Raw genomic sequence first — 24,708 nt, forward strand, 5'->3', positions numbered from 1 at the left:
AAATCAAATGGAAACCCTTAAACGTTGTGCTGTAGAACTTCCATTATTATCTGATAAGATTAAAAATTAGATCCCTTACCTGAGGGATCTGGCATGTAGCCCCTACTTTCCCCTATGGATCAGTTTCGCACCGGGGCCCCATGGATTGTGTGTACGCCACTGGGTGGAGTAGCACAAGAAAGTGTCAAGTGTAATAAATCCATATAAATACATTTATAATAGATACATTTATTATAGATACATTAATAAATACAAATGTAAACACTCTCAAATAAAAATACACACTATAAAAAGGTCAAGCAATTAAATCCATATAATAATCACCCAAAAAGGTCCAACTCAATAATATGGATCCTAAGGATAAGCACAAAGGGGATCCATGCTATTGAGTTGGACTTTTTGGGGTCATTATTATATGAATTAAATCGCTTGAACTTTTTATACTGTTGATTTTTATTTGTGAGATACAAACAGGCACACTCAAGTATAAACAAATGCTCACAAGCACACACAGACTGACATGCACTGATACTGACACACATTCATAGATAAACACACACACAGAAAGGCACACATACGCAGGCAAAGACACACATATTTGATAAACAAGAGAAAAGAAACACACACAGTGGGAGGAGCTAATGTATACCTTTAGCAGAATCAATGGAAAATCTAAATGGGAATCTGTTACAAAGTAGAAGGGAGTTACAGATTCCCATTTAGATTTCCCATTGATTCTGCTAAAGCAGTGGTAGTCAACCTTTTTTTACCTACCGCCCACTAATGCAACTTTTTGGTTGAAAACATTTCCTTACCGCCCACCAGTTTTCGCGCAAATGCGGAATATTTTTTAGAAAGGAGGGTGTTTTACAAAAAATAAATGTACGTACATTTATCTTTTTATTTCTACTTAATGCAGGTTTATAAGGTTTTTAACTTTATAAAGTTTAATGAGAAAACAATAAAGTAAATTGAAATTACCTTTACTAGTGATTAATGAGATCCTTGAGGTTGATGCTGCGAGACTAAATATTTGATATCTGGTTCGATTTTCGTAAGGAACAAACGAAGGTCTCTTTCAGTGATATTCAGACGACTTCTCTGTTTGCGCATAATATGATTTCTCATATTATCTCTCTATGATTTTTCTTGTGCGTCAGCTCATCTCCTCTCCCTCCTCAATTCCCCTCCCCACCTTTTTTTTCCCCTTTTTTCTATTTTTTAACCTTCCTTGTAGCAATGCCCAGTAGGAAGGCTGAGCTAGGTAGCCCACTTACTATATAGTCCACTATAACAGACAGACACACGTACAAGACACACGTACAAGACACACATACAGACACACATACAGACACACACACGACACACATACATACACACACACGACACATACATACACACACGACAAATACACACACACATACACACACACACACGACACATACACACACACACATACACATACATACACACACACGACACATACATACACACACACACGACACATACATACACACACACACACGACACATACATACACACACACACGACACATACATACACACACACACACGACACATACATACACACACACAACACATACACACACGACATACATACACACACACGACATACATACACACGACATACATACACACACACAACACATACATACACACACACACAACACACATACAGACACACATACAGACACACATACACAAATACAGACACATAGATACACAAATACAGACACATAGATACACACACACGACACATACATACACAACACATGACACATACAGACACACACAACACATACAGACACACACACACGACACACATACATACACACACACATACATACATACATACATACACACACGACACATACATACACACACGACACATACATACACACACGACACATACATACACACACACACACACATACACACACACAACACACATACAGACACAAATACAGACAGATACACACACACGACACATACAGACACATACAGACACACACGACACACACACACACACATACATACACAAGACACACACGACACATACAGGAACACAGACAGACACACATACACACAAGACACATACATACAGACACACACAAGACACACATACCAACAGACAGTCACACATACATACACACACACAAGACACACATATATACAGACACACAAGACATACATACAAAGACACACACACACACATTATATTTAAGTCACCCTCCTGTTTCCTACCTTTTAGATTCAGGAGGGTGACTTTCCCTGGGGTCCAGTGGTGGCTCAGGTGGATGGGAGTCAGAGTTCCCACTCTGACTCCCTGGTCTTCCTCCCGCGCGGCTCTCAGGGTTAGCTGGGAGGAGTGACGTGCGGTCACTTCCTCCCAGCTCTGCGATGTCATCACAGGGGGCCCGGTCGTGCTGTTAAAGCGCCCAGCGCTGACCGGGCCCCCTCACAATCCACATCCATCGGGTGGCCCTGACAGCATGGGCCACCCGATGGACCCCTCCATATGCAGCCCCGGCGGTTTGCCGCGCGGGCCGGAGCCGCAATTTGTCACGGCGGTACCCAGTCGCAGGGGTACCGCCGGCTCGCACCCGCCCGCCCGTCCGCCCGGTCGTCAGGTCGTCAAAACCTGGAAATCCCTACCGCCCACCTGAAATCCTAAAACGCCCACTAGTGGGCAGTAGGGACCAGGTTGACGACCCATGTGCTAAAGTATACATTAACTCCTCCCACTTTGTGTGTTTCTTTTTCCCACATGGGAGTTTTGAGATTTTTTTTACTATATCACGTCAACTGTACATTTTTTTTATTGAAATACACACATATGCTCAGACAGACACAGACATACGCCCAAATGTACAGACATACTCAGTGGTTGGTTAAATATTTAATGCTCATCTCCCTGCCCGGCTGATCTCTTGCATGAGAGTGTAAACAGAGATGCAGGGATATATGACAATATATTCTTTTTGTCTCTATTTAAACTGTGCTGCTAGAATCTCTTTTGTCCTACAGACAGCCCAGAGTGTAAAATTGTTAGTTGTATACTGTGCTTTGCTGCTCTCCCTGCAGCTCCCATTCATACCTCACAGATCAGGGCAGGGAGAGAAAAACAGAAATATTCTGGACTCTGGGCTGCCTGTGGGCCAAAAGTGATTTAGAGCAAAGGAGCTCTGGTTCGTGCTGGAACATCCCCAGCCTTCCATAGCCATGTGTCTTGGGTTACGCTCACAGTATGATGTAAACTGTAGAGCTTGGTTACCAATTCTGATGTCAATGCCATCAAGAGTAGTGTTTTTAAAAATGGTCTAATAGTGTGGTATTAAACATCATCTCTATGCATACCAAATTAATTTAATCAGGTGATGATATGACATGCTTTCTTTTTTTCTATCACCAGAGATTCAACACTTTCTATATTCTTTACTCTCAGAAGTTATCCAGCTGGGACAATTGATCCCAACATCAGTAACACAAACCCAGCTATTCATGCACATGACAACTGTACCATATGCCCTTTTATAGATCTTTAAATTCTATAATACTAAAGGATACTTTTATGTAAATCAACATATTATTAGCTCAATGTGTATCTCATGTTATAATACACTAACCTGCAGTGAAATGAAAAGCAGGTTGCAAAAGTTAGACCTAAAGTAGCTGAACCGGTGCACATTATCTATCTTGGCTATAGCGACAGCTTAACTGTGTTAGCTGTAATTTTCTAATTGTGATTCCAATTCAACACAAATCTGTGTTTAGTGAATAAACCCATAATTATTCATTTATTAATGCAGCCATTTTTACAGCATTTGTAATATGGCCTAATAGTTTCAATTACCTGTTGGTTCTCCACAATCTCAGTTTATAGGATAATCCCAACAGTGGCTGATTAGTATTTATAGTTCTTTTTATGTCTACAGACATTACTACATCATGTCAATGCTCAGAATAAAATAATGATAGACTTTATCTACTAAACAGTGCATTGTCTTGAATTGAAAATTGATTTGCCAGATTCAAGCTGAGATAGTTGTGACTATATCAGACTTGAATAATATTTCCTGCTAAACTATTTAGTCCTAAATGGTACTGTTCAGTATTTCATTTAACACAATTCACTATTTAGTGAATACATCTTGTTAAATATATTTCAATATGTTTCAGTGTGTTTGCATTTTTTCAGTGCTGGATTAATAACACACACACACACACACACACACACAAAATTTGTTTTACAAAAAAGCATGTATTCGGAAATTTAAACAAACAAAAACAAAAAAAAGTCAGGACCTAATAAATCATTTGTCCTAAAATCAAACCTTCTTCAAAGCCCAGTTTCCCATGTCAAAGTTGTTTTCTTGCTCTCAAGAACAAATGAGATTAAAGAATTAAAGTCCCTTTTTTGTATTTTTGTTTTTCTGCCAAAGTATTACCTTGTTTATTTTGGTCAGCAAACATCTATTCCACTCCCCTGTTTTCCCACTGCAGCTCTTAATTTCATGCTCTTCTGAAACAAGATAATCAGCTGGTTTTAGCCTCTTCCTCTTCTTACTCTGTGTTATAATTAGTCCCTTCACCACACTATCACAAGGTAACTTTAGATCTAAGGGAGTTCTAGCTCAGCTAGCTTTTGGATTGGTTTGATGGAGGAAATGAGTTTAACTACTGTAACTGGACAATTTAGAGATACAGTAAGAGGAAATGAAGATTGTGCCTACTGAGATTTAATCAATTTCATTTCCCACATGTAGGTTAAATATATACCTATTTCCTGCAAAGCTTTACTCTTCTGCCCTATTTAAACTGGATTCGGTGAATGCTAAATCGCTTTTATAAGTTTCTGATCATTATGAAGAACTTTTCTATTCTACTTTAAAAAAATAAAACATGATAAACCAACTTTTCTGTTGTAGGGATTATGATCTGCTGCATTAATAAATAGTTTGAAGTCAGCAATATGACAGGCAATAAATGAATTTTTTAAATGATCCTACAACAGTTTCATTCTTTTTAATTAACTGTCACAGATGACAGTAAAATCTGTTGTTGTGTTATTAATAATATTAATTAATAATAGCAACAACAATATAAAAACAAACCTATGTTGTGTATTTGCAACAAATAAATTTGCTGTAAGAATTTGAATATTTTGATTAATTTGAACTCTGGGCTTATTTGTATTTTAAAAAAAAATAGACATCTTTTCAGATCCAGGTAGGTGTTCATATAATATACTTGCCTAAAGTGTGTTCATTACACATTTTACACATAGCATGGACCGCTGGACTTGATGGAGCAGCCTTATTGCCCTCAAATGATGGAAACTGCGCATCACAATCCCAAACATGCAGTAGCACTTTTAAAGCGTAAACATAAAAAATACCTTATAGGAAAAAAAGCATCCCAAAGTATTTTTTTGTTTTGTTCTTTTTTAATGAAGAATATATTATACACATTTGTTTATATCTCTTGTGTTTATGTGTGTCCTGGGATTATGATTACTTAACAACAAATAAACAATGAAACGCTGTCTGTTCACAGAAAACACAAATTTAAAGTACAATAAAAACCCAAATGCACATTTAAAATAAACTGTATAGATAAATATGCATCACCATAAATGCTAAAAGATTAAGTCAAATTATATAGTTTAACTATCAGTGCAAAATACATTTAAAGATGAAAAAGAGTTGGTTCTGTTTGCAGCAGTAAACTAAGATGTCCAGGTCCTCTGGCAGAAAAACAGCCCTATAAAATATATTTAATCGTGGGCATGAGGTACCTTTCCATAGGGCTACATCTCTGTATGCGCCAAACTCACCTCTAGTAATTGTTATGATAAAGCTCTATTTTGGTTTTATATGACGGTAGAGCCCAATCGGATTTGAAATGCTAGCAGTGTCTGACATACTGAAGACGCTTGACTTTGTTTTTGGATGAATGTAGAGGCTTTTTTCTTAAAACCCTTCCAAACAACATGCGGTGTTGTAAGTGATGTTGGATTGTAATTTTGGGGACTTCCTGACCCCAAGATGTAACTAACTTTTGCAATTCTCTAGCTGTGATTCTTGGAAATGTTTTGTTTATTCGAACCATCCTCTTCACAGTGCACTGAGACAATATAGACACACATGCTCTTCCAGGTTGATTCATAACATTTCCAGTTCACTGTAACTTCTTAATTATTGTCCTGTTTGATGGAAACTAGCATTTTCAATGCTTTTGCTATTTTCTTCTAGTCACTTCTCATATTGTGAAGTCCAACAACCTTTTGCTGCACATATTAGCTATATTCCTTGGGCTTACCCATTGTGACGAATGACTAAGGGAATTTGGCCTATGTGTTACCTACTATTTATAACCATGTGAACAGGAAATCATGGTTGAACAATATCATGTTCCTAGTACTCTTAATAAAATGTACTAAAAAATTTAAAATATCACTGGGAATATACTTTGAATATAATTTTCTCATATACGGGTGCCAATAAATTTGCCACACATACAATTAATATTTTTTCTTTTAATAAAACCTGTGTTCTGTTTACAATTGTTTAATATCCATAAGTGCAGAATATTTTGGTCTATTTCTTAACAAAATATCAAAAGGTTAAACAATAAAGACAATTTTACAGAGCTTTTTTTGCTCCTATTTAAAAGGGTTGCCAATATTAGTGGAGAGCACTATATATTTTACATATTATACACATATGTGCATTCCACTGATCCACTTTGAAACAACGCCACAGCAATTCCCTTTCCTGGCCAACCACAACAGCATCACTAATGGGTTACATTTGCCCAAGAACACTGTGCTGCTTATGTTTTACACGGATTATGTTCTACAGGATCTCAATCAACGCATAACCAGAAAAAGTAAATGCTGCATGGCTAGCTATTCAAGGTGATCCCACCATGCTATCTAACTAATAACGTTGTGCATCAAAGTCCTGTTCTCCAGCACTCCCTCTTTATAGTTACCTGGGATGCACCAACCCTTCCCTCTTGGAACCATTGTGAAGCACTATACTAGTGAATTGTTTAAATATATATCATGAAGCTGCTTTGAATACAGTTAAAAATAAGAGACATTATCAGTGACTTCATAATTATTATTAATATTATTATTTATAAAGCTTCAACAAGTTCTGTAGCGCTGTACAATGGGTGGTCTAACAGACACGTATTTGTAACCAGACAAGTTTGACGCACAGGAACAGATGGATTAAGGGCTAAGCGCTTACATGCTAGAGGGAGTGGGATAATAATTTAACAATTTATGGAACTAAAATGTAATTTAGGAAAATGAAAGTGTATCTTACTTAAACAGATTGATTTTTAAACACATATTCTGCAGTTTAAAGACACATTAGTGTGAGTATCATTCCTGTGGAGCGCTGTCATACACTCAGACACATCAACAGTATGGATCTTCTAGAAAAGAGGGTCATTAGTATAGAAGAGGGACACAGAGATTTGCGCCTAAAATAGGGACACTTTGGAGGTGTGGTATCCTCCACTACCTGTAGCAATCCAGGGCAGAAGACTCCCACATCTGGGGTTTCGGCCCCTATATCCCCCATAATAGCTAGGGGTTATATAGTATACATGATGCTTTTTTTAGTAGCATAGACACCAGTGAGAAATTATAGTTACAAAAATAATGTGTAATTAAAAAATACCATCTTATAATATCACACATATTTTAAAATATATATGCTTTTTTGTTACTTGTTTTATACAGTTGTACACATCAATCACAACCTATTTATTTGATTGTATTGATATTATTAGTAGTAGTATTTATATAGTGCCAACATATGCCAAGGAACTTCAATTATAGAAAGTTTCTTAAATATTTCTTATAGAAATTCTTTCACATACATTGGTAATGTACACACATACACACACACTTACAGATTTTGATAATTATATTGTCCTAATATTTTCGTTTCTAATAATAACCTGAATATAATATTTTATCAGCTGTTTTTTTTACTTAATTAACAGCAGATGTCCATCATATTTGTTAAGGTACTAAGAATGTAAGAATCCTCATATTAAATAGAAGATAGATATGAATGGAAATTTGCAGTTCACATGCAAGTTATTAAAATCAAATTATAGAGAAATATGAACTCATGGGACTGCACATGGACCTCAGAGAGTAAAAATAATAGATGTACGCTCCACTACTGAAACAGAAAACACACGTCTGTTCAGTCAAAGACACAATCTCTTGCTTGTAAAGAAATCATTACTACAAGCCCAGAGTGCAATACCTAACCTTGAATAAGTGTTTTCTGGTTGTCATCTAAAGATCTAAAGAAAATCCAGTAGAGAATACATGGAGGGGACATACATTATATCCACAGCTTTTTATCTCATACGTGTGACTTTCCCTATCAAGAATTGCAGGCACTTATTCTCACTGGTGGGATGCAGCTATCTCCCAGTGCTGCATATATTATAGAAAAGAATTGCATACCTTTTTGCATTAATATAAATAGCTGTTTAGGATTGATTTCTGTACCTGATAGTCTTGCGTGACCTGTTCTTCATCTGTCGTAGTTTGTATATATTTCAGATATGACTTATTTAAAGCCATGATATAGGAGTTTTACATATTAAAAGTGAATTTAGAGACTTTTTATTCTAATGTGGTTGTAAAGAGTTCTCTGGAGCATTCGGAAAATGATGGCCAGCTGATTTACATGGAGAGCAGCCGAACATACATTTCAAAATGTAAATAATAATTTCTATAACAGTATCAACCTTTTAAATGAATGTAGAGAGATTCCTCCAGTGCAGAATAGGTGAAAGATCAGTTCTTTATGTTAATGATTTACTTATATTTTTAAAGATGCAGAAAGATATGTTATTCTGTATTTTTGAGTATCGGAAAATAATATTATTAATTTATTTATTTATTTTTAGCAATTTTACTTATTACTAATATGTAATCTGAAAATTGTGGAGATTTGACATGAACATTGCAACATTTAAGTTAGGGTAGGTTTTACTATTCATCTAAAGTTTCATAGTAAATCTCATAATATATTGAACATACTCATAAGTATTTTTTTAAATTAGATGTTCTTTTATTTTAATAATAATGTTGTATTTGCATGCATCTATTTCCAACAACTTTTTTTTGATACTTTGAGAAGAACACTCCACTGCCCAAATACAAAAAGAAAAAAAGTAAACAAAATACCAAATCACAGTTTAGATATACCCCAACAAAAACAAGCATGCAATTAATTATGCTTTAAAAAAAAAAAAAAATTTTTTTATCGTCAACGGCATGGAGCTGTTTTTGGCTACACGACCCTGTGAACACCCAGTAAACTGGTATCGATGCCCATCCAACTTCCCGAACAGTTATGAGAACAGTGTTTGGGAGATATGAATTTTTGAACAGGGGGAACATTCGTATACTAACAACCAGGGAGAGCGTTCATCAATGTTCTTGCGAGAACCCCCAAAAGATGACCGGTCGTTGCCTTGTTTTCCCTGGAACTGTTTTGGGGCATCACCTCATGGCCCACCATTCAAAACTTCATTTGAATGGGTTCCCGAACCACCAAAGGGATCTGAGTGATATACCGTCAAAGTGTGCGCTCAGATCCAAGCTATTTGGGATGTGACTGTGGGGTTCTGAAATATTAAAACTTGTTTTTGGGGTGTTTGAAATTATTGTAGATTTTTCTGTACCTGAGATATAATTGAGTTATAGATTTTTCTCACGCAATTATCTCTCAGGCACAGAGGATCTTGGGAGGAAAAGTCCTGTAATTTTTTTGTGAGAGACCACATGTAGGGGACAGGGCATAAAAGCCCTGGCCACAATAAACTCCAAAATAAACTCAGTTGACATCCAGTTACTGGATGCTTATTTCAGCTATGAGGATTACTGTCACTGTTGGCGGTCCGAAGACCGGGACCCCTGTATGCCTGATGATGATAGGAGTCTCAGCGTGGAAAGGGACAATCATGGTCTGGTGCAAGGTAACCACACGCCCCCTGGTGTTGAGCACCAGAGTTTGTGCGGCCACATACAAGAGCCCTGATGCAGCTTAGCGGATGCCAGGAGCTGATATTAAGCAGATAAGTATCCAGTACTATAAAATAAGGCAAGACTAGAATAGGCACCAAACAAGATAAGACAAGACTAGAAGAACCCAGAACCGGAGCAGGACAGAAAACATAACCCAGAACATGTACACAATAGATGAGGGAAACATTAACAGGACATGGACAGGGCAGGACAGGACAGGACTGTACATGAACTGGGAATACAAGACAAATAAAACGAAACAAGAGATACAAGGCAAAACAAGAGGAGAGATAACTAAGTACTACATATGTAATAAACATTGGATATTTAGACATACATAAGTGGCCAAGATGTATGCAGCCCACCACTGCACCAAAGTACTCCAATTTCAGTGGGTCCTAACTGCTGTGATAAAGATCAATGAAGGAATCTATATTTCCCCTAGATTTATAGAAATGCATTTAACCCCAGGGAGAGTATGTGTTGTGTGAAACAAAAAACGATGTTTAGTTATGGGCCCCTGGGGTGAAGCATTTGGAGAACAGGGTGGGCCAGTGCTCCATTACGCTGTTAATGTGGAGCAAGATTGGCAAAACCTACATTTTTGATTGTTTAGAACCTTTGGCAGATAGGGAGTAATAACGATATTAGTTAGTGCTCAGACAAGCTAGAAGTTGATTTAAAGGGAAATCTGTTTGTTATGTTATTTGGTGTTGTGATGCTGCCACCTGAAAGCACTTTTAAATAAAAGAAAAACTAAACAAGAATTGTAAAAAGAGTACTGGACGTGACAATTACACAGCTGAGATACTTATGCTAGGTATTGGAGTTCCGCTACAAATAGCGGCAAGCGGTGGGATACAAGACTCAAAGCAAAAAGAAGAAGTGTTCGTATGTGTTCGTGTATACGAACAGAATCGTGCAAGCAGCGGTACGTATGAGTTCGGTTATACGAATGGAATTGTGAATGGAGACGAACTATGCTGGATTAAAATGAACAACTTTGAAGTAGTTGCTGGAAGTAAGAGGGCAGATAGCCAGCAACAAAACTAAACCCACGCTGATTGCAGAGCTGACAGAGGGAGACCTGGCCCGTAGTATGACAACAGAAAACATGGAGACAGAGTTTGATAAAGAAGTAAAATGGCGGAGAAAACCCCCCGATGGAGATTGTACAGGCAACGTTAGACCAATGGATGTCTTCATCACAGCAAGGGAAGATCGGGAGAACCAACTCTGGCTGAACAGTGCGACTGGCTGAACAGTGCGCCTTTGAGAGACTGCCAGCTACCACACAGGCACCAGAGGAAAAACTAGATGTACCACATGATGCATTTAAAAAGTTTGTGGAAGCAGAGGAAGAGATCGATGGCTTCCTACAAGATTTTGAGAGGCAATGCAGACTGTACCAAGTACCCCTTGCATATTGGGTGCGAATTCTGCCTGGTAAACTTTCAGAAGCCTATAGAGCCGTACCAGAGGAAGAAATAACAGATAATGCCCAGGTGAAGGAAGTGATTCTGGCAAGATATGCCATGACACAAGAAGCATACAGGAGATGCTTCAGGGAGACCAAGAAACAGGAAAAGGACTCCCACACCAAATGGGTCTGCGAGCAGCACTAGCCTGGTTCAAAGCCAGTCAAGCCAACACAGGGGAAGAGATCACTCAGCTAGTTTTGCTAGAACAATTTTTTACTGGACTAAATCCAGAGGTACAGGAGTGGGTAAGACACCGAAAAACCCACCACCCTCACTGAAGCAGCCAGGCAGGCAGATGAATACCAAGATGCCCGTAGGCAGTCATGGTCTAGCTTCAGGCTAATGCCCAGACCGCTGAGCACTAACCCAGGGCCACCAGCACCACAATGGCCAGGACTCATCGCCAAACCAACACCAGGCAAATCAATACCCAGTGCGCTGCAGAATACAGTGCCATCTGCTCAAGAAATTTGGACATTTCCAGAGGGACTGTACTCAGAGCAGGAACCAAGCTGCATGGATCCAACCTGGGCCACCACCTCCAGCACAGGCAGCAACCCATTGTTACAACATCGAAGCCGCCCCATGCACCCCCAGATCCAAAATATCTGAAGAACACTGGGGTATCCTACATGAGGCTGACCCAGTACAGGCTGCTATTGACAACTGGCAACACCATCGCCAGTCAGTACACCTGAACGGAAAACCAGTACAAGGCCTGCCAGATTCCAGTTCCTGGTTCCAGATGAAGACTGAACCGGTGGTTCCATAGTTGTGCAGGAAGCCAGGGGACCGATACACCAGCGACCTACTGCAAGAGTACACCTGAATTGGGGTGCCAGATCAGGGTTGAGTGATGTGGGGCTGATACATTAACTCCCCACTGACGTCCTGCTGGGGAACGATCTCGGCCAGTTAACCTCAGTTAACCTCAGTCACCACCAGGTCCATGAGGTCTATGAGGTCCAGGTAGGAAGACCTTTCCAAACCGTTACACCCCTCCCCTGTGATACCCCCACAGAATTTGGGCAGAAAACCCTTAGTGACCTCACATTGCAGGTCTATAGGGATAAAGTAACCCAGTCACAAGCAGTTTTAGAGGGAGAGAAATACTCCTGGCACCAGGGGTTATGATACGGTGACTCAGAGAGAGTCTCGGCAGGGTCCATACCAGTCCCCACCTGACAACTATTCGTCGCCCAGAAATATAGAAGAGAGTTACTGCAGATAACCCACAATATTTCCCTATATGGCCACTCAGGGGTCAGCCGTACTAAATATCGGCTTACCCACCCCTTCTTTTGGCCTAGCATCTCCAGGTCCGACAATTGCTGGCCTCGCAGGGAGCAGCATTTTCAAACGTACCTGGGTACACTCCGCTGGCCACCCACCGAGTAGACACCTCTGAACAGCCGCCTCTCAGACAGAATCCCTATAGAATCCATGAGGCTGTCAGAGAACATATAAGACAGGAGATCCAAGAAATGCTCCGTCTCATGGTTATAGAAGCGTCTGATAGTCCTTGGGCTTCTCCAGTGGTCTTGGTACCAAAGCAGGATGGAGCAACCTGCTTCTGTGTACTTTACCTGAGACTCAATGACAAAACAGTATCAGACGCTTACCAAATGCCCAGGATAGATGAGCTATCAGATCGGATGGCCAGAAGTAAATTTTTTACGACCATCGATCTGTGTATGGGCTATTGGCAGATTCCTCTAGCCCCAGATGCCATTCCCAAGTTGGCCTTTGTCACCTTGTTTGGCCTGGCAGCAGGTGACCCACGGGGAAGCTACTTTGGGCCCCCCAGGAGTAACTGGGCCCAGGGCAGCTTCCCCGTTTGCCCCGTGTTAAAGACGGCCCTACCCTTAGCATAGTGCTCACACTATGTGTGATGTGCTCACACTATGCTTTCTGTGAAAGCTGGATAGCAGGGAACAAAGTTGGGACAAAAGGACAGGACCCTAAAATCTGGACTGTTCAGACAAAATTATAGACTGTCGAGATGTCTGTATTACTGCAATAAAATGTGTAAGTCATGGGCTCAACACAATCAATGGCTCATTTTGCTTCTTGTCTGCTAAATATACCTCTATCTTCTAAATCATGTAAAATAAACTGGTCAATGCTTGGAAATGCAAATTTTTTTTCTGGAAATAGATACATATTAGGCCTGAAAATAGATACATTAAAGCCTGGGGTAACTATGATGAAAACAAAGATGAAGAAACACAAGAAGTAGAAACTGAAAGTGGTAGCAATATCCCATATGAGACTGATTAAATAGTGTGTATATTTATTGAATCTTTTGGGTTCAACTCATCCCTCCGTTTTTATTCTTTTTAATAGGAAACTTGTACTTTATGTTGAGTCTGTTAAGTTGAAGACACTTAACCTTCTGTGTTTTATTAATAATGATTAATTCTTTATATTGTATTGATTAAGAAGATGTTAAAATGTGTTACTTAAAAAAAAAAAGACTTAATAGAGTTGAGCAGTGACAAAATACTATGATGCTAAATCCTATCAAGTGAGTATAAATTGCATTGGTGCATATATTTATTGTAATAAGGGGAATGGCAGATTTTGGTTCTGAAGGAAAGCTTAAAAACATTTTGCATGTGTTTGAATTGGAATGTTCAATGGAGACACAATTATTATTAGTGTTATAATATTTAACAGAACATGGTGTTATGGTGTTTTACTTATTATGCCCCGTCCCCTGTATCATTTCTATTGAAATTTTAGATAGTCACATTCAAAACCAACAGCCTAAAGGTTTAAGATTGATTTCAGAACGTTTTAGACAATTGTACGTTTTAGTTTTTTTATGGTAGAAGTACTCCAGGTCCACTTGTAAACATACACAAACATTTTTTCTGTGGCTTATTTAATATCTTTTAGTATTACCTTTACCAAAAACATTTACCTAATACATTTTGGTATTTGGTGTTTTGGTATTGAAATATAATATACTAATACGTGATCAATATTTTCTCAAGCAATATTACCAATTTGTGAGTGATATTGTGTCAAGCAAAAAAATGTCAGTAGCTTAGACTTTAAATGACGTACTTTTTTAGCTTCTGAACTGCAAAGGACATAAATAAGAAAATAGATTGAAGTAATACAATACGTTCAGAGATATCTTTGGATTATTTTCCTCATGACATCTAAGTGTTTTCCTCCTTTATCAACCTTCATTGTAAAAGTAGTGTCAAGGGGGTGTATAATCAAATGCAGATTTTATCTTTTTTTTTTTATAGGTTTGATTTGAGGGCTTGTTCCATGGATGTTCATTCCCTTGTCACTGATATGGATTCCCAAATGAATATCAAAGGCTTCAGTTTAAAAATAGATTTATAATAACAATAGCCTTTAAACCTTGAACTCCTGACATGATATTGTGATTGTGCTGAGCACCTGACCCTATGAGTAAGCTAGGTTCAACACTTTTTGCAGTCAAATGCCAGGGACTTGCTGGAAATAAATTTTATTTTCCATAGAAAGAGAAAGTGTATTGAAAATGCATTTAACAGATATTATTTTATAAAATAAAATATGAATAATCATTTACCACTAACATATGTTTATGATTTGCATTTACGGTTTGTGTACATAAAGCAATGACAATTTAGCCCATAAAACCCATTTTGCTTTCCTTTGGTTTGAGCAGTGGTATTCAGCCTGCAAAGGAAGAAAATCTCTGCCCGGGCTCAGTTCTGTTTTCTGCATCTTTTGTATTGAAAATGCATTTAACCCCTTCCCGACTGCGGACGTATCAGGTACGTCTGGCAGAAAACAGTCCATAATGACCTTGGACGTACCTGGTACGTCTGCACCTATTTTGAGCTCTGGAAGCTCTGATAGTATAGCAGTGATGTACTGCATGTGATGAGTGCCTTGAGGGGTCCTGGCACTCCGTGCATATAAAATAATATATATAAAAAAATAAATATAAAATAAAGAAAATGATCAATATTAACTCCCCCCGCCCCTTTTTTTTCGAAAGGCAGTGAATCATGGGGCTTCTGGGGGCGTCCCTAGCATGCCGCATCATAAGGGGCAGGCTGGAGTCATACAATCACAGCTTGCCCCATTAGCAATTTCATCCCAAGTGTGTTCCCAATTTCTCTGATTAGTGTGGATCTGCCTCCCTCTCTTCACTTGTGTTTTAGTGTGGGCGGAGAGAGAGAGATCTGTGGTTTAGCTAGAGAGATTTAGGTATTTATAGGTAGGGATTTGTAAAATCTTGAGACCCAAAGGCTCTTTTCAGAGCCATTAACCCCTTTCTTGCCAGTGATCACTATAATCACTGGCTCTTGCACAGCAGATCTTTTCTGCTGTTTGTGCCTTTTTTTTTTTAGGGGTTCATTTTTTTTGTGATCTTTTTTGAGACCCAAAAGCTCTTTTCAGAACGATTAACCCCTGCCCTGCCAGTGATCACTATACAGATCACAGGCTCTTGCACAGCATCACTTATTTTGCTGTCTGTTCATTTTTTCAGGGGTTATTTTTTTTTTTTTTTGTGACAGGTCACTAAGTAAAGCAATTGTGATCATGGCACATGGGTCACGGAAGACAACCCGCGCTGAGCAGTCATATGCCACCCTTGCGCTAGAGTCTGACGCGTCTATGTCAGACTCTGACCCTGATTTTGACCCTGCCAGGTGCTCAGATACATCATCACTCGATACAGTGTCTACTGCTAGTGATGTATCTGGTGATGTTGTATCTGTGCCTGCTAGTCCCCCTGCCAGAAGGAGACGTGCTGCTCCAGCTGGCAGAACTGCTGAGGAGTGGGTAGTGCCTCATAACCAGAGGCCAGACATCCCATCCTTTACTGCAAATCCTGGCATTAATTTGGATGTCACAGGATTTAGCCCTCAGCAGTTTATGGAGGTGTTTCTGGGCGATGATGTATTGGGGAACATTGTCGCCCAAACTAATTTATATGCCCATCAATTCCGAGCTACAAAACCGGACTCTTTTTTGGCAAAGCAGCAATGGGCCCCCATCGATGTGCCAGAATTTTAAAGATTCTGGGCATTGACTATGCTGATGGGCATCATAAAGAAGCCCTCCATCCGCTCCTACTGGAGCAGTAGCCCCATCTGCTCTACCCCCATTTACTCCCAATGTATGTCGAGGAAGAGGTATGAAATGATTCCCAGGACAACTTGCACGCACCCGGCTACGGAGGGGGGAGACCTCAGCTCTGCGCCAAGAGGAGCTGTTGGCAGTTAAGTACAGAGACAAGAAGGATGTGTACCTTCTTACCACCATCCACACTGAGGGGACTGTGGAGGTCCCTGTACGTGGCAGAGCTGAGAGAACGAGGAAGCCAGTGTGCATCAAGGCCTATAACCGTCATATGGGTGGGGTTGATCTGGCAGATCAGCTGCTGCAGCCCTACCTAGTTATACGAAAGACAAGGGCCTGGTACAAAAAGGTTGCAATCTACCTAATGCAGATTGCAACCCACAACGCTTTCTTGTTGTTCAAAAAAGCAAACCCCGGGACGCAACTGAGATTTTTACAGTTTCAGCTCCAGATCATTTCGGGGATTTTGTACCGTGATGCACCTGCTCCCCGGGCGGTGATGGGAGAGAGCAGAGTTGGGGCTACACATTTTATTTTTAAAATTCCCCCTACTGCGGCAAAACAGAATCCCCAAAAAAGATGCAGGGTCTGTTCTAAGAGGGGGCAGAGAAAAGACAGTGTATATTACTGTCCTGATTGCCCTGGGCAGCCTGGACTCTGCATTGGAGACTGTTTCAAACGATACCACACGCTGGCCCATTTTTAATTTATCTTTTGCCGTTCAGTTTTTTTTTTTTGGTGTCTTTTTCTTTGGGGGGGGTTGTTACATTTACCCCGTGCATGGGGGGCATGGGTGTCCTTAGGAGGCCTCGCAGAAAACAACCCTGTCGGCGAGCGGCGTCTCCTCTCCGCCGCTCGCCGCTCGCATCCGTCACGCCTCCCAGCGGCAGCATGTATAACGCTGCACGCTGGAAGGTCGTTGATTTATGCAAACGCCGGGGTATTGATTCTGAACTTGTGATTTGTGGTTACGTACTCTCTGGCTTGTTAAACTGACTTTGTGACTTTCTCCTACCCTTTGACCTCGGCTTGTTTCTCGTTATTCTGTTTTCTGGTTCCCCTGACTCGGCTTGTCTCCTGACTATTCTGTGTGTGCTTAGCCCGGCCACTCTAAGGTCCGGTACGGCACCTTTTCTGTGTGTGTGTGTGTGTGTCTGTTAGCGTGTTAGGTTCCCGGAATCGTGATAAACCCGGGGTGTGTTCCACAGTCAAAAAGCGGTGTGCGTGTCTACGTTTCAAGTATGTACCCTTTTGTGGCGATATATAAAACTGGGGTATGTGATAAGCCCCAAGCTAAAGATAGGCCTATCAGAAGACATACTCTCAATTTCAACTCAAATGGCAAGTCATTCAATTGTAACCGTACCTTCCCCAAATCCTGGCAGACCTATGCATGGGGGGGCATGGGTGTCCTTAGGAGGCCTCGCAGAAAACAACCCGGGGTGTGTTCTTGCAATAACCAACAGCGGGCTCTCCTAAATCACAGTCAAAAAGCGGTGTGCGTGTGTAAAATTGAGGATTGAACAGTTACCTCCACACACGTTCTTCAACTTGTTTTATCTTTTGTCTGGCTAAAAAAAGTTGCATCAAAGCACTCCACATACATGCAATACCTCGGGGTGTCTACGTTTCAAGTATGTACCCTTTTGTGGCGATAAATAAAACTGGGGTATGTGATAAGCCCCAAGCTAAAGATAGGCCTATCAGAAGACATACTCTCAATTTCAACTCAAATGGCAAGTCATTCAATTGTTACCGTACCTTCCCCAAATCCTGGCAGACCTATGCATGGGGGGGCATGGGTGTCCTTAGGAGGCCTCGCATAAAACAACCCGGGGTGTGTTCTTGCAATAACCAACAGCGGGCTCTCCTAAATCACAGTCAAATAGCGGTGTGCGTGTGTAAAATTGAGGATTGAACAGTTACCTCCACACACGTTCTTCAACTTGTTTTATCTTTTTTCTGGCTAAAAAAAAGTTGCATCAAAGCACTCCACATACATGCAATACCTCGGGGTGTCTACGTTTCAAGTATGTACCCTTTTGTGGCGATAAATAAAACTGGGGTATGTGATAAGCCCCAAGCTAAAGATAGGCCTATCAGAAGACATACTCTGAATTTTAACTCAAATGGCAAGTCATTCAATTGTTACCGTACCTTCCCCAAATCCTGGCAGACCTATGCATGGGGGGGCATGGGTGTCCTTAGGAGGCCTCACAGAAAACAACCCGGGGTGTGTTCTTGCAATAACCAACAGCGGGCTCTCCTAAATCACAGTCAAATAGCGGTGTGCGTGTGTAAAATTGAGGATTGAACAGTTACCTCCACACACGTTCTTCAACTTGTTTTATCTTTTTTCTGGCTAAAAAAAAGTTGCATCAAAGCACTCCACATACATGCAATACCTCGGGGTGTCTACGTTTCAAGTATGTACCCTTTTGTGGCGATATATAAAACTGGGGTATGTGATAAGCCCCAAGCTAAAGATAGGCCTATCAGAAGACATACTCTCAATTTCAACTCAAATGGCAAGTCATTCAATTGTTACCGTACCTTCCCCAAATCCTGGCAGACCTATGCATGGGGGGGCATGGGTGTCCTTAGGAGGCCTCGCAGAAAACAACCCGGGGTGTGTTCTTGCAATAACCAACAGCGGGCTCTCCTAAATCACAGTCAAAAAGCGGTGTGCGTGTGTAAAATTGAGGATTGAACAGTTACCTCCACACACGTTCTTCAACTACTGTGGGGTGTAAACTTTTCAAATATATGCACGCTCATGGCAAGAAAATACATTGGGATATCTGATAAGGCCCTCAAAAGCAAGATAGGCAAACAAGATATATAAAATTTGAAAAACGCATATCAGACATTTCGCTTTGCACCCCCCCAGTGAACCCGACAAACGTATGCATGAGTGTCATCGCTGTACTCGGGAGATGATGCCAAGTACATATTGTGGTGTCCTTTGGCAGTAACACCTAACAGGAGCTTAGAATCTATGCACAAAGTAGAATGTGTGAGTGAAAAATAACACCACAAAAACGTTTGACAGAGACTGGTGGTAGAATTAGTGCATGTAAAGTGTTCAAATGCCACCATGTGAAATGCCCTAGGGTGTGTACTTTTCAAAAACATACAGTTTGACGGAGGTGAATTACATTGGTCGGCTTCAGACATGTTCCAACTGGGACATGGGTGCATGATGGCCAGCTGTGTTTTTGTTTTGTTTGTTTTTTTATCATATTTTACTTTTTTTATTCTAGTAAATTATATGATATGATGAAAATTATGGTATCTTTAGAATGAACATTTAATAGCGAGGAAAATGGTATATAATATGTATGGGTACAGTAAATGTGTAAGAGGCAAATTACATCTAAACACAACCACTGCAGAAATGTAAAAAGAGCCCTGGTCCTTAACGGTAATACAATTGAAAAATGGCCTGGTCACTAAGAGGTTACCAGATATTATTTTATTAAATCATTTTTTTGCTGGTTGTGTTCAACTGCAATTTGCATCTCTCTCATTTATTGTGCCAACACATATTATATACCGTTTTTTAGATGACAAAAAGGGTTTTAATTTGATGTACATCTACATATATAAATGATCATTTATTACAACAAAAATGCAAAATAAGAGGGGATAAAAACAAAAATAAATATTTTTTTTCATAGTTTTGGCAATAATAACAAGTGCATAATATGTCCAGCATAGGAAAAGTATTTCAAAATAAATTCATTTATGTGTCTTGATTTATAGACTACATAATATGTGTAGGATTTCAGTTTATTTTGAAAGTTACAGGTCACAAACTACAAGGTCTAAAATAAAAATTTCAATGTGAAACAATTTTAGAAGTTGGTATGCTTGCTTTGGAAGTTTAATACCCATCACAGAAAGCAAAATTGCCACACAATTTATATAAAGTAGACATCACAGGCTATTTATATAAAGTAGACATCACAGGCTATTTACCTAAGGTTATTTTGACACTTTTTACGTAGCCAGTTCACCGCCAGTCTCTGCTAGATATTGGAGTAAAATTGTGTCTTTTTCTCTGTTTTGGCATATACACATATAGCAAGGTTTTTGAAATGTGTATTTTGTAAAGCAGGTGTGTGCTATTCCTGTACAGAACCCCATATTGTGTTCAGCTACATCTGCTGAGTACAACAATACCCAATACAATATTGTATACCTTTGGCACTATGTAACATAGGCAGGGCCGTCTTTACCGCGGGGCCCTAAGCAGCTGCACCGTGGGCCCCGCTGGCCTCAAGCATTTCTCCCACCCGCCGGTGCAGCCACACACTAAGGAGGCCAACCGGGTAGCCCATGCACTAAGGGCCACCCAGTGGGCTTCTATCAGCAGGGGCCTGGTGTTGCGCTTTAAGAGCGTTACCGGGCCCTCTCACTTTTCGGCAGCCTGCTGGGAGGAAGTGACGGCTTAAAGTCACTTCCTCCCATAAAGACAGGAGCCGCATGGGAGGAGGAAGAGGCAGAGCGGAGGGGGTCTGGGCCGAGCCGAACAAGCCAGACCCCAACTCCCAACATCTTCAGCCACCAGTGGGAACGCCATCCTCCAAGGTAAGACACTGGAGGGTGGGTTTAATAGTGTACATTTTGTGTGTGTGTGTATCAGTATGTCTGCCAGTGTGTGTGTATCTGTGAATGTCTCCATATATGTCTGTATGTCATTATGTCTGTCACTGTATGTGTCAGTATGCCTGTCAGTGTGTGTGTATGTGTATCTGTGAATGACTGTGTATATGTCTATATGTCAGTATGTCCGTCAGTATATGTGTCAGTATGTCTGTCAGTGTGTGTGTATCTGTGAATGTCTCAGTATATGTCTATATGTCAGTATGTCTGTCAGTGTATGTGTCAGTATGTCTGCCTGTGTGTGTCAGTATGTCTGTCAGTGTGTGTGTCAGTATGCCTGTGAATGTATGTCAGTATGTCTTAGTATATGTGTGTGTCAATATGTCTGTCAGTGTATATGTCAGTATGCCTGTGTGTGTCTTTGAATGTGTGTCAATATGTCTGTCAGTATGTGTGTGTGTGTGTCATCGTGTATGTTAGTGTGTCTGTGTGTGTCCATATGTATGTATGTCAGTGTGTGCATGTCTGTATCAGTATGTCTCTGTATGTCAGTATGTTGGTGTGTGTGTTGGTGAATGTGTCAGCATGTCTGTCAGTGTGTCAGTATGTCTGTGTGTCTCAGTATATATATGTCTGTCTATGTGTCAGTATATCTGTCAGTTTGTGTCTGTGTAAGTATGTCTATCAGTGTATGTTAGTCTGTCTCTATGTGTCTGTATATATGTATGTGTATCTGTGTGTGTCAGTGTGTATATATATGAATAAAGAATTAAGCAAAACCAGATATTATGGTATATTAAAATTCATGGAAAAATTGGCTGAACTTAATATTAACTTAGATGATCAACAATGAGGGAAAATATAAATATAAATAGCATGCTCTAAATATCAAGAGACAGGCTATAAACGTATTACTCATTGGTATCAAACCCTGGCAAAACTGCATGCCCGGAATTCTGAAACCTCCAAATTATGTTGGAAGTGTGGAGTAGCTGTCGGCATACTTCTCCACATTTGGTGGTATTGTCCACAAATACAAGCATTCTGGGAAAGAGTAGTATCATTAAGTCAAACAGTTTCTGAGTTAACTATCTCCTTGAACCCAGAAGAAATATTATTATTTCACACTCCTATATCAATTAATAAACTAAGGAAGACATGCTTTCCATATCTTTTAATAGCGGCTAAAACACACATACCACTGTATTGGAAAACAACTCATGTCCCGACTATAACTGAATGGCTAAATAGTGTAGAGAATATAAAACATATGGATGAATTATCGGCATACGCTTCTAATTGGAGCTCTCTAATTTACTATAATATGGAGGCCCTGGTTAGAATATAGATCTAAGACAACGGAAGAGTAGAAACAATTATATAAAGACCCTATAATTAATTGAGATTAACTGAGTATTCTTGTATAATTATGTAAATAATGAGGGAATAACTGTAATTATCAAAAAGTGTTGTGAAGTTCCCATCTAGCCTAAACTTTATTTAGGAGATCTTAACCATGATTCTTATTGGTTTATTATTATTTGTTGTTATTATTTGTTTGCTATTATTTGGTGTATATATTTTGTTTATAAAAAAAAAAATATATTTTAAAAAAAATAATAAAAAAATGGTACAGTATAATGTGAATAATAAAACATTTGTGAGATATCAACATGAATGTAACTTGAATATATGGGACTCTAAGAGGAAATGTTAGTGATCAAATTACCGTATATACTCGAGTATAAGCCGAGTTTTTCAGCACATTTTTTGTGCTGAAAAACCCCAACTCGGCTTATACTCGAGTCAATAGTCTGTATTATGGCAATTTGCATTGCCATAATACAGACTGGGGCTGTGGAGGCTGCAGAGAGCATTTACTTACCTGTCCTGCAGCTCCTGTCAGCTCCCTCCTCCTCCGCGCCGTCCGTTCAGCACCTCGGTCAGCTCCCAGTGTAAATCTCGCGAGAGCCGCGGCTCTCGCGAGACTTACAGTGTGAGCTGACAGAAGAGCTGAATGGACGGCACAGAGGAGGAGAGAGCTGACAGGAGCTGCAGGACAGGTAAGTAAATGCTCTCTGCAGCCCCCCTCTCCCCCCACTGAACTGCCAATGCCACTGGACCACCAGGGAAGGAGAGCCCCCCTCCCTGCTAAGTATAAAGCAGGGAGGAGGGACAAAAAAAAATATATAATATAAATAAATAATATATAATAATAAAATTAAAAAAAATAATTAAATAAAAAATAATAATAAGAAATAATAATAAAAAAATATTAAAATAATTTAAAAAATAATAATAAAATTGCCCACCCCCCACCAAAGCTCTGCAAAACACACACACACACACACACACACTGCACTCATACACACACACACACTGCACTCATACACACACACACTGCACTCATACACACACTGCACTCATACACACACTACACTTATACACACTGCACTCATACACACTGCACTCATACACACACTGCACTCATACACATACACACGCTGCACATACACACACACTGCACTCATACACACACACTGCACTCATACACACAGACTGCACTCATACACACACACTACACACATACACACGCTGCACACATACACACACACTGCACTCATACGCACACACTGCACTCATACGCACACACACTGCATTCATTATACACACACTGCATTCATTATACACACACTGTAAATAAATATTCAATTAATATATTTTTTTTAGGATCTAATTTTATTTAGAAATTTACCAGTAGCTGCTGCATTTCCCACCCTAGTCTTATACTCGAGTCAATAAGTTTTCCCAGTTTTTTTGGGTAAAATTAGGGGCCTCGGCTTATATTCGGGTCGGCTTATACTCGAGTATATACGGTATATGTAAAGATTATATTTACGTTAAGTATACTTTACTGTACCATCTATAAAGAATAAAAGAAAAAAAAAGAAAAGAAAAAATATTTCCAGGTTAGCTTGTGGGACGATGCTACTGCTTGACAACTTAGCTTTTTTAAGCAAGCCTATGGATCAAAAGTGGACACAGACCTGTCCAAATTTATATGCCTGTCGATGCAGGATGTCATCCAGCTGTAGCTTTCACTGCTGTTTCTAGAGCCATGAAAAGATCTAAATGCTGCTGTGGAGAGAGATATTGAAGATGCAGTCTGAAGTCTTCAGGTTACAACGGACTTCTTCACAGAAGCTTCTTTAGATGTAACTAGAATATTCTCTCGAACAACTTACTTTATCTATAGCAGCTAGGAAAGCATTACAGTTCTGGAAAGTCTGCCCTCTACACCATTCTATTGGAAGGAGAGCTGCTGTTTGGGAATCTTTGGATGAAACCATTAAGAAGGCGGCTGAGGGCTGCAAGGTATTTGTACCTCACAAAAGAAGATCCAAGAAACCCGGCTCCACATGGT

Source organism: Pelobates fuscus, chromosome 1 (genome assembly GCF_036172605.1).
Source record: "Pelobates fuscus isolate aPelFus1 chromosome 1, aPelFus1.pri, whole genome shotgun sequence".
Lineage (NCBI taxonomy): Eukaryota > Metazoa > Chordata > Amphibia > Anura > Pelobatidae > Pelobates > Pelobates fuscus.